The following is a 12,809-nucleotide window of genomic DNA, read 5'->3' as shown; positions in this document are numbered from 1 at the left end:
ATGCTCTATGCTACCGGACATTACTCACTGTTTGATTATGCTACTGATTTATAGGGTTATTAATTTGCTTCAGTTTAGTTTTGATTTTTACATCTTGCTCTACGACTAACATGTTTTTAAACTGTGATGTGGTTCTAGCTTAAATTGTAAAACATTACCATTCAGAGACTTAGATTGTTTTTCATATCTTAGGCCCCTCATTTTTTCCTCCAATCCAAAGATAATTATTTTATTAGGTTTGGATTTAGCTTCCATCGTTTATAAAACCTTAAGCGCTCACATCTCTTTTTACTGCAGGACACTAGTGTACTACATTCCTCTTTATGTCGGGCGTCTTCACTACAACTCACTGCAGCTTAGAGCTTTCTTTACTATTTTACAGCTGTGCAGTTACCTATTTTATAGTTTTATGATGGTATTTTTATGAATGCTCAAATGATGGCTGAGTCATAGCGTTTTAATAAGAAGCAGCACTCAGGTGTTGCTTATTTTGTGTTTTTTCCCCCACATGTTAGCTGGAGAAAAGATTACATGTTTCATGTTAAAACTCTTGCTCGGCACTGATTCCAATACACGGCTGCACCAGGAGCCACTGTATACTCAGCTAAGGCAGCTCCACTTTTGGGGATTTAGGCTTTATGGATAATGGTAGCTCTTAGTTTTGACAGTTGCGATAACTAGTTTGACCGCTGGCCTTCGAGGATCTGCATGACAGCAGCGTTTGCATACAGCAGCCCTGGCCTGAAGGCACAGAGGCTGCCACGGAGACAATTAGAAAGAACACGAAAGGCAAAGTTTAGTAAAAACTGAAATCGGTTTCAAAACATTTGCCTCAGTTTTTGGCCAATCACAAATTATAGTTGTATGGTCCCATGCAACCATCCATTTACTCCAGGGTCAGACCAAGCCTCCCAGCTGTGCGCAGCCTTTCTTGCCGAGAAGCTGTGTGTGGAACACTGGGAAGCAGCCACAGCGGCAGCCAACGGCGGTCCCATGTTTGGAAGAACACATTTTCCTGTATGATCTCATGCACTGCCCAAGTGCTGCAGAACTGCAAATGGCTCCTTTGCTTTCGTATAAAAGGTTCTTTAGATTTTAATTATGTGATGTACTGAGCATATGAAATGAGAGATTCTTTGTCTAGCTAATGTATTAATATTAATGCATCCCTTACTAATGTGTAATTTAAAAAATTCTATGCATAGGAAGAATGCTATAGTAGAGAAAAATAACAAAAAATGGGTACAACTGTAAAGCCTCCTTAAAAAAAACATTTTTTGAATCCTAGTTAGTTTTACCAAGATTATTTGCTTATCAAAAATTCTCAACAAGAAACCCTTATTTCTGACTTCATGATCATGTCTCCTATATATCTGCGGCTAGATCTCCTGGATTTTTTCTCTAACTGTCTAACATATTCTCTCATTTGTATTTGCAAAGCACATCATTAGTATTAAATGTCAGAGGTGAACTGAGAAACAGTACTGATCTCTAAAGCTTGTAGTGTTTGTAGCTTTAAATTTGGAAATACAACCAGTGCCTAATACAAATAAATGTGGTATCACAGAACCCGGCCAAAGGGCCAGTATGCTTATTAAAATAGCACCGTAGAAATTATAAAGGAGAGAAGAAAGATTAGAGAAAACAGAACATTATCTTTATCCTTTAAGAAAAAAATCACCTCGGGACTAACAAGGTGACAGGGCAGAGAGGGGAAAGCCAGCTTGCTGGATTTACAATGTGAAAACAAACTACATAGCTTTCATCTTTTAATGCTGATCCCAAACTCAGCAACAATGATACTTAAATTAAAAATAGGAAGATGCATGGGAGATGTAAAATTTCTGTTTTGTAGTAATAGTTCAGCTATATATTATCTGAAAACAATAACCATAAAATATTTTAAAATTGTTCCATATTCAACATTCTAGAATCAACATCCACAAATATAAGTCCTGAGCATAACCTTGCAGCTTTAGGAAGCAGAATAAAACACAGCAAGAACATATATTATGCTACTTTAAGTTCAGGTTCTTACATGCCATCTAAATAAATTCTGTGTCATTGTAAAGATTTATAAATTGACTTAAATCAGTTACTTTTTGCATGTTTAATGAATGCAATAAAGCATTTTATTAGCTACAAAGAAAGAAAGGAAAACAAAAATTATGGGAAGCTGACTTTATGGTACAGGCCTGTAATCTTAGCTAGTTGGGGAGATGAGGCAGGAAAATTGTGACTTCAAGGCTTGACTGGGCTGTGATGTGAGTGCAAGGCCAGTTTGAGTAACTTGGTGAACCCCTGACTCAAAAGCAAAAGGAAGGTTGGGAAAGGGAGGCCAGTAGCTCCAGCTTAGGGGTAGAGAGGTGGGCTCTCCCTGGATTAGATTTCCAGCATGGAGGACACAAGTTACTAGAAGAATAAAACTGAAGAATGCTAACCACCCAAGTCCCCCAAACTTAACATAGGGAACAGGAGGGGAACATATCCACTAGCACTTAAGTTCATTATTGGAAAAAAAACCCAGTGAATTCCTTGTCAGATATCATGGAATAGATGTATTGTAAACACACACACACACACACACACACACACACACACACACACACACACACACACTCCTCTAAATAGGAATCAAAATTCCATTTCAAGACAAAAAATAAGTATTAATTAATTTTGTAGAAAGTAATTTTGATATTTTGTGAAAAGTAGAATGTTTTTTAATGTTGAATTTATATATAAAAATAAGCTCTCTTATTTGAAGTTTCTAACAATTTCATCTTATAATATCATTTACAAATTGTCTTTTAGAATATCACCAACCTATGAATGAATGGTGATATGCAGATTTACATTGTGAAGTAGAGAAGATGAAGTCTAATGCAAACTTTTCGTTTCATTTGAAAATACAAAATTTTAGTCTACATTTCAGTTTTTGATTACAAACATTAGCAGGTCTCCTGTAATAGCAGGAACAGGATGGGAACAGCAGATGGCACCATTGCCCAGGATGTTTTATTGGGATGAGGACAAGTGATGTTTCAAAGATATCTTAAACACAAGCTCATCGTCAACGGTTCCTTCCAGTTATTAATATTTTATAGACATATCCGAAGTTAAAATGCGTTTTATGTTAACAAAGAATTTGGGTCAGTTGGTCTACATTACTGAGTTATTTATGATATTGTTCCAGGAAAAATATTTATATACTAACAGTACTGCTACAAATCTATTAATAATACAAAGGATTACTCCATTTCCAGATAAAATTGAATTGGATATTAACTAAGAGTAGAAACATCCATGAACACACAATTTCAAATAAAACAACAATCTCTGTACTGTAAAGCATTTCCAAGCGCTTTCCAAGAAAAAAAGACAACATCATTTGAGCTGTTACTCAACAAAATTTGTAGGTAAATGAAATTAGAAGTTTAAATTTACTAAGCCAATTTCTTATAAACATGAAATTTAACATATACAATTATTGCTTTCCTTTTTAAAACAATTTATCTTTTTCTGTTGCTGTTGTTTTGTTTTCTGAGCCAGGGTTTATCTGTGTAGCCTTGGCTTTCCTGGACTCACTTTGTAGACTAAGTTGGGCTCGAAATCACAGAGATTCACCTGCCTCTGCCTCCCAAGTTCTGGGTTTATAGGAGTGAGCCAGCATGTCTGGCTTTATCATTTTTCTTATATAAACTTCATTATAAAAGTTGTAAAAAGAAACCACACAGCAAAATTAACCAGAACTAAAAACTATTAACTAGAACCAAAGGCTGTACAATGCAATGAAATTCTTGACAGCCGGGCGGTGGTGGGGTATGCCTTTAATCCCAGCACTCGGGAGGCAGAGGCAGGTAGATCGCTGTGAGTTCGAGGCCAGCCTGGTCTACAAAGTGAGTCCAGGACAGCCAAGGCTACATAGAGAAACCCTGTCTTGAAAAACCAAAAAACAAACAAACAAACAAACAAACAAATGAAACTCTTGACAGTTATAGTAGGCATTTAGAATGGAAGCTGGTAAGCATCACACTGGATTTTATATTTTTATCATTAAATGTATTTTATGTACTTATCCATTGCCCAAACCAATATATCTGCAATGTTTCTTTAAAAAAAAAAAAATACATGAGAAACCTATCCAATCTCAACATTTAAAGGCATCATAAAACAAATTCCTGGAAGCAAATCTCCAGAAATTTTATTCACAAACAACTTGAAAATCAGAAAACTCTTTTTGTAGAAAAGGCCGTGTCTAGAAAACTTCTGGAAGGTGATGCTGTTAACACTGGGTCCTAAGGGAAGCAGAGGCTCCTCGGGTGTTTGTCACAGTCATTGGTCAGGGTCTAGCACACGCTCAACTCATATTAAAGTGCTCACTATAGTGGGTTAGATAAGTAATTTCAGCGTGACTATATTTTCAAAGAATAATTTCAGTTAAACATATTAAGTATAAAATGACTTGGGCCATTTTGATTCATAGAAACAAATCTTCACTGAATACCTCATCTGCCCTCACCTAGGAAGTTTTCTCATCTCTGTATTTTCTCTGTCATTTAAGGTCACACCTGTGCCTATGTTTTGAAGATACTGTGCCTTGCCACTGATGTGAAAAGAGGCTTCTTGTATAATTCACCTGGCTCTAAGCTTAGCCGTCTCACACTGATCACAATCTCTGTGTGAGTGGCAGCTCTGTCTCCAGGTTAGGAGACAGCATACCTCTCTGTGTTACCTTCAGAGCTTAGTGGAGGGTGCTGCATTGTTTGGTGAACAATTAATGTATATTTGTTGAATAGCTGAAAATTAAAACACTAAAAACAAAATGGTTTTGGGCAAGTGACAAATATGTTTTTTAACTTTAAAAATGTAATGTTTTAAAGTTTTTGCTTTACTCTGTATATTGGTGTTTTGCAGGCATGCATGTCAATGTACATGCACGAATAAATGGCTGGTGCCTATGAAGGCCAGAAGAGGGCACTGGATCCCTGGAAACAGAGTTATAGATGATGCCTCCATGTGAAAGCTGGGAATTGAAGCTGGGTCCTCTGAAGACCAGCCAGTGCTTTTAACAACTGAGCCATCTCTCCAGCCTTTTAAGCGACAGTTTTAGGACTTGTGGGTTTAGACTGCCCGTGTTAAATTTTTTCTGCAACTTGAAAGCTGTTATAGCCTTGGGCAAATGGTCCAAGCTGTGCAGGTCTCAGCTCTTTTGTCTGGTATGGGGCTAATAATGGGCTACATATCTTAGGAGGAGTGAGAGATTCCCACTCCCTGCTTCTTCTTTTCAAATATTTGAGCATATTTACCACACCAAGCAGTGTTCTGCATGTATGGATTTAGAAGCTGAATGTTCCTCTCACAGAGCTTATATTTTAAGTAGGGAGATAAATAATAAACAAATAAGGTACCTCATAATACAAAAAACAACAACGACCACAAAACCCAGGGTAGAGAGTCAGGGAGGAGCTAGGGGAGCTACATTAGATGGGAGAAACAGGGAAGGACACTGACACACTGGTACTTCAGCAGAGAAGGATGACATGAAAAGGTAGCCATGGAAATCCGAAGCATTTACCTGTGCTCAGTGCAAGGTTGGTGGATCACTGCAACACACAGTAAGTAAACACACACTGATACAGTGATGTGCTCAGTGACGTTTAGTTGTAGTACTAAAGACATGGAAGCTGCCCACCTATTTTGAATCTAAGCAGGCTGTAACTGGCTTTGGTTCATTCACTCTACAGCAGGCAGGAAAGGAGCAACAGAGAGTAGCAGCACTAGAGGGCAGCCTTGTGAAGCTGGTGAAGAAGGTACAAAAGGCCCCACACAGTTCTATCTGTCCAGGCCACACTGTGTCACGGCAGTGTTGTCACAGCTGCCAGGATCCAGTGTTTTGAGATACAGGAGTTTTTGCCATTTTCCATGGCATGATCTACCTCAAGTGGTAGAATTTATGTTTAAAGAAAATCTGCTGCAGTCTAGCACAAACCCTTTGCTCTGGTTATTTGGGACTCCTTTCTAATGCGACAGAGGCTAAGTTTCCCTTACTTAGTACACGGTACCTAGAGCCACGTACACTATGCTGGTAGAGGGAGCAGCAGCAGCAGCAGGCTAGAGTGAAGGCCCTCTGCGCTATCTACTTCACACATTACTCTATTTACCCATCAGAGCTGCTGGGAAGGCAGTACCATTCTCACTGCAAGATGAAAAACTACGCCCATCAGTAAATCAGCCAAGGCTATGTGGGTAGGTGGTGGCCGAACTGGGATCCAGTCCTGGCCTGTGATCTAGTCATTGTTTCCAAAATGAATTATTTACTCTTCTTACACCATGCAATAAATTATTTCCCCTTACTCCATCCATTTGGTAGAAATAACAAATGTACTTGGGGTTGTACTCACTCTGCATTCTAATGCTTATTCATGCACCAAAACATAACAGAGCTCTACTTGTAGAAGACATGTAGACGTGGCCTTGCTCTTCTGCCATTATCTTGCCTTGAACTGTAGAAGTATAGTATCAGAACCTCCTACACTTCAATTTTTTGAAAGAATTATTATGTCCCATTCTTAAAATCTTTATAATAAAAAAAAACAATAAAGTATCTGAAAACCTAGCACTTAGGCCTACAAATAACCCAAGTAGAAAAATTTTCACTTCAGAGTTCTTTATTTACTGTGTAACATCTGCTGTTAGGAAAAAAAAAAAGCCCGCAGTTACTATGAATTTGGCTGCTCTGCAGTCCAACTCCATAGATTATTTGTTTATGCTTGCTCAAGACATGGCAAACCTGTGTAGTCAGGACTGCTTTAATGCAACCGTAAGAACCAGTATTTCAGCAGAACCAAGGCCCTGGAGGGTGTTTGCAACGAGGTAGAAGAGAGGCAGGTAACTCGAAGAGCCCAGATCACCAGATGAGAATAAGGAACCTGCAGTTGCTGTCTGCTGTCCATTCTAATTCCAGAATTGTTATTGACTCTAATTAAAATGCTGTAGATGGGAGAGCTGAAGGTTTCTAAGGAACTCGGAGTGAATGCTGTCTGCCAGCCATCTTCAACACCCTATAACCACACACAGCCCGCCTGTCAGTAGAGCTGGTGCAGACATCTCGGGGCACACCACATTTGTCACTGTGGCTAATATCAGAGATACGCAGCTCTTTTTTCTTAGCACACAAAAGCAAGATATGTAATTCAATGCTCAATTTACCCTTGTCTCACAGGAGATTTTTCCCCGCTAATTGATAGAAATTAAGCCATTAATCAAGCCACTAGCCATCATTCAAACCAGGGAAGATGAATACAAACTTTCATCATAACCACCTTCCCCATTTTAGTGTTCATTAGCATTAATTTTTAATGCAATTATGCTATTCTTTTACGCTGAGCTCATAAATTACTGCTCTTTTGTTGCTGGCTGGCCTTGTAAAATCCAAACTAATGCTTTGTGCTCTGATCTTAAAGGCAATTACTAGGTTCTTCTATCTTTTATATCTTTGCATCCTCAATAACCTTTATATATAACTAATATCCATGAGTGACTATGCCTGTTTTTCTAATGCCTTTATATAAATCTTGGTGTATGTAAGTGTAGTCAAATACAGCTATAATAAGCACACACATATATCATATACATTATAAAAATCCAGATTCATATAAAAATAAGATCTCACAAATTCATACTGACATTTAGGTTAAAATATAAAGATATTTTTGTGATTTAAGATAAAATGTAGTGCATTATTTATGAAAGTTATACCTTTCATAACATATTAGGAAAAACAGGAATATTAAAAATGGCTGATCAAACATTTACAAGAACAACTACTTAAAGCAGAATGATTTAAGTTTCAAGATCTTTAGGTCCTTTGCCTAGGCTAACTGTTTTAGGATAAAAATCCTTGTATTATTTACTTATTTATTTTGTGGTAAACAGGATCAAATCCAGGGCCTTGTACATGATATATAAGCTCGTGTCCACTGAGCTATATCTCTAGCCCTAAATATTTATTTAAAAAAATCTAGAACTTGAAAATCAATGAGACAGAGGTCAAGAGTAATAGGAGACTAAAAGATTCATTTATCCCAAGGTACATTATAGGTATATATAGCAACTCCAGGGCCTCATATTTTGCAAAGAGGAAGTTCTGGGTTATTAGGAGATGATGTTGAAATGAAGACATATTTCTCGGAAGAAATCTTGAACCCATGGATAACACAGGTATTAATTCTGTCTCAGATAAGAACAAGACACACTTGTGGCCACACCCCTACCGCACCGGGGATGTTTACCCACAGGTGCAAAGAAGACACAGAACCTCAAGCCCGCCTTTGTGAGTCTGCAGCAATGCCTCTGTCTGTTTCTAAGTTATGCTCTGCAAGCACTAAGATTAATGAAGTAAAATTTGCTGTGAAAATGTTGGTAGTGCCGGTGTTGATGGCAGGCCTGTCAGCTCAGAGCCACACAGCTGCAATGTTCCTCCATCACCGCTGAGATTGAAGTAGGTCATGAGACGCATACTCAAGAGTTGACTAAAATAAACACTTATGCTGGTAGCTTCTTAAGATATAGAGGCGATGACAGGGGCTGGAATTTTTTCTTATATTTCCATTCCTGATCAGGTCTTTGTTTTCATTTTTAGTAAAAAAAAAATCTTATCTGGATCAGGAACAGTGAGGATAATGCCTGCAATGTCTCTCTATCCAAAGCAGGTACTCAACATATTCGTATTTGAACATCAAGGCAGTCAATAAAAAGCTATGAATTCTAATACACTTAAAAAAATAAATATGCTGTATTTGGACCCAGAAACTTCGAGGGGAGAGCTTACAATGCTAAGTTAGGCCTTAATGAAGCTTATTTTAAAGTTGCAATTTTAAGTATTTATTGTATTTCTTTTAAAATGCTGTATTACATTATAGCAAATTATTATATTTAAGGAAAAAAAGTTCTTCCATTTGTTACCATCCTTCCTCTCTTTGAGAGACCAGAATTGTATATAAAACTTCAAAGTATATAAATACAGTCAAGAGTATTCACCATGACATTACTAGGGATGCAAAGGCTAAGGAATCCTCTACTGCAGTAGGGGAATCATGGAAAGGAAACAAAGGACTGGCAAATGGCTTAAACTTTCAAATCAGGGGGATATTATTTATTACCCAAAGTTACAACTTTGGGGATCAAATGATCTGACAGATGGAAAGCCACTTTATAACACAGTATGTCCCCATACTTGCCCACTATCCTGTCAGTTCCCACTTTGGCAAATGCTAGCCCTGGGCAAGCACCACCATTTTCAAGATATAGAATGTCTCCACTGCCACCAAAAATGTCCTTGTGCTCCTCCTCTTCAGTCAGGCTCCAAGCCATCCTGACCTGAGTCATCATAGGTCTGCTTTCCATGACTATACTAGTGGGCAATATGTAGAATTTGATATGAATGGCATATCTTACATCTTCTACTCAGCATGCTTTTGAGACAAAACTACATTGTTTTACATGCTTTAATGTGCTCTTTTAGTGATGGTAGAATTCTAGGATATAGATGACTGTAATTGTGCTCACTTGTTTCTTCACCAGTGGATATAAGTTGTTTCTAGTTTTGTGTCATAAAATTACCATAATATTCATAGACAAAGTTTTCTAAGCACTTTAACTTTACTGTTATATGTATGATGTGTGTGTCACAGTGAATGTGTGGAGGTCAGAGAAGAACCTTCCAGAGGCAGTTCTTTCTTTCCACCACGAGTTCCAGGGACTGAACTCGGGTCATCAGATATGCATGGCAAGTGCTGTAACCCTCCTGAGCCATCAGACCATGTCCTGTAAGGACATTAACTATGCAGAGGCTGAACTGTACGTATGTGGGTATGTATGTTTGTATGTATGTATGTATGTATGTATGTTGAATTAGCAAGCTGTATGTGGATGGAGTTCAGTGGTGGAGTGTTTGGTCCTGGATTCAATCCCTTGCACTGCTACCCCAAATTACCAAACAGCTGTATCACCTTACCATCCCACCAACAGCATATGAAATAGCTGCTCCATGTCTTCAAGATTTGGTTGGACTTTAAATTTTAGCATTATAATTGTAATATAGTAAGAGCTTACTGATGTTTTAATGTGTAGTCTCTGGATGAGTAATGATACCAGTTTTCCTCATGCAATTATTTGCCATTTTGTAACTGAAATGTATGTTCAAATCTTTTGTTCAAAAATTGTATTCCTTATCTTTTAATCATTGAGTTATAAAGTTTAAAAATTATTTTAAGTGAGTCTCTAGGCTATTATATACACCATAAGTATTATTTATTGAACTTTTTGTACAGTAAGTCCTGACATTACAGGCTATTTTTTCATGCTGAATACAATTAATCAGGTTGATTCAACAAATATTAAGTCTCATTTGCTTTAGCTTATTGCTGATAACTTTAGATAGCTTGAGTTTCTTTGATGATGCTATGAATATATTATGATAAACCAGTCACACGAATTATATGTGTAGCACAGTTTTGGCAAGATTGCCAAATGGTTTTCATTACACAGTTAAGGAAAAGAAGGACAAACTTTTCAACTAGATCAATAATGATCACATATTTTACAAAAAATGGAGAAAATCCCATATTTTAAGCTATTTATAATACATTGTGATATCAGTAAAGAAAGCAAGCCCAGACCTCACATTTGCTAGAAGAAACTGAGGCATACCCAGTGCCACTGAGCGCTGATGAGGAATGGGGCATAAGGAAGGTTTAAGGAAACCTAAGTGCAGGAAATGAGAACCGTTCTAGTCCTTCAGCGCCGCTGAGGGCAATCAGCTCCAGGAACGAAGTAGAATCAATATTGTCCACTAATTTGATTTTGCTAATAATATTTTTCATGATAAAAACAACACCTTAAATTATGAAACAGATAATAGGGAAGTTGTTCGATTTATACACAATTTAGGTTAGAAAAGTTTGTTGTAAGTTTGAGTTTCCCAGTTAAATGTATTGCTATTACCATGAGACCCCATTCCTGTGAGTTAGGATATGGTGCTACTACAGTCCAAGTGTGGCCTCTGGATTGAGGGAGGCAAGGAGTTCCTTAACAGAGATGCGTTTGCTGTTTTATAGCCAGGAACAGGGCTTGGTAGGGCTGACAGATTAGGAGGGAGGGAATGATGACGGGTGGCGACATTTGGGGATAATATAGCACAAAGGGGGTTGTGGATGAAAACAACTAGGGCAGTTTAAGAAAGGTGGGGGGTGGAGTCTTTATCAGCCCTGATGCTTCACAGGTGCAACTGCAGGCAATGGGTGTGGAGGACAGTAGCTCTCGGGTGTGATTTCAAGCACAGCAACGTAATTTGTAAGTGACTTACTAACACTTTCCACAATTCTTTTTTTTGAGACAGGGTTTCTCTGTGTAACTTTTGGAGTCCTAGACTCACTTTGTAGACCAGGCTGGCCTTGAATGCACAGTAATCCACCTGCCTCTGCCTCCCGAGTGCTGGGATTAAAGGCATGTGCCATTCACGCTACACACACACACACACGGACACACACACACACACACACACACGGACACACACGGACACACTGATACACGCCTGATGCTCAGATCACACATGACCTTTGGACACGTAGCAGTGTTAGTGGCGATCATTCTTTGAGTAGCCAAATCTCAGCACAACTCTGTTATGAGTTCACACAAATAGACAATGGTGTTAACTTCTTAAGGTACACACATCCCTCGGTGGACTGCAAGTGGGCAGTCAGGTAGCAACACTTAGGCTAGATAAGCATGCCACTCTAATCCAGCAAGAAATGGAGAATGTAGAATAACAGTCAGATCCATAACATTAAACTCCGTAGTTCATATACATGTGTGTGTGTGTGCACATGCATACAAGTACAATACATTCCTGGAGTACTCAAATTCATTTAATTACCACAAACTATCACATTAAAATGTAGATATTAAAAACAAACCTTTGACAATGAAAGCACTGCAAATCCACAATTAATTTTAAACATTTCAAGAAGAGGTTTTACCAGCTGACTCAGGGCTTGATCCTGGCAGCCAGATGGACAGAGGGTCAATAATCCAGAAGCAACGAGACAGCGATTAGGCAGACAGTAAAACAAGTCCCTGGGAGCAATTACTGTCCAACATGCCAGAAAGCCATTTGACCAAAATGCTCTAAAAATGGATTTAGAAGGTAAGTGTCAGTGTCTCCCTGCTGTTCCAACCTCACAATTTGTACACTATACACACTCATAAAAATTACTGACTACAAAAGTCTTGGTTCAAATGTGTATGACTGCAGAAAGGAGGAGTCTACAATGTCAGTAGTCATTTAGGTGATGACTGCTAAGACAATGTACTCAGTCTTTTGTGTCTGTTTACCCAGAGAATTGCCCAGCTGTAAGAGAAAGAGAACCTGACCTGGGACAAAGTTATCAATTGTGCTGAAATTCTGTTAAAAAAGTTGAAACGGGCCAGACCAGTATAAAGTGGGGGTCTAAACAATCAGTGTAAAGGTCTAAAAAGGATAGTGTTTATTAATGCCATACTAAACACTCACAAGAAATCCAGCGAACCTGACGAATGAGGAGCTGAACTGTTGCAGAGACAAACTGGTAAGGCCAACGCAGAGACAAACTGGGATGGCCGAAGAACTCCGCTTTATTAGGAAAGAAAAGTTTGAACAATCTCTTTCGTTTGTAAAACACTGGGAAAAGAAACATATTAGTCTCTTACAAAAAATTCTAGCGCACATACCTAAATGTTACTTTTTCATTGTTTCTGAAATTACTTACTAA

General features: G+C 38.2%; 1 protein-coding gene and 1 long non-coding RNA gene across 4 annotated transcripts in view; one reads left to right on the top strand and one right to left on the bottom strand.

Annotated features, from left to right (window-relative positions):
• Window positions 1-5,599, top strand: part of LOC311589852 — a 32,832-nt gene extending 27,233 nt beyond the window's left edge. Inside the window, exon 5 of the long non-coding RNA XR_014776658.1 lies at window positions 4,915-5,599. This is a non-coding gene — a long non-coding RNA (uncharacterized lncRNA). The remainder of the gene's footprint in view (window positions 1-4,914) is intronic.
• RSRC1 (arginine and serine rich coiled-coil 1) overlaps window positions 1-12,809 on the bottom strand; it is a 299,338-nt gene that overhangs the window by 8,745 nt on the left and 277,784 nt on the right. The gene's annotated exons all lie outside the window — the stretch shown is intronic.

The sequence above is a fragment of the Acomys minous genome, assembly GCF_964271855.1.
Source record: "Acomys minous genome assembly, chromosome: 19".
Lineage (NCBI taxonomy): Eukaryota > Metazoa > Chordata > Mammalia > Rodentia > Muridae > Acomys > Acomys minous.
This window is presented reverse-complemented; position numbering and strand designations above follow the sequence as displayed.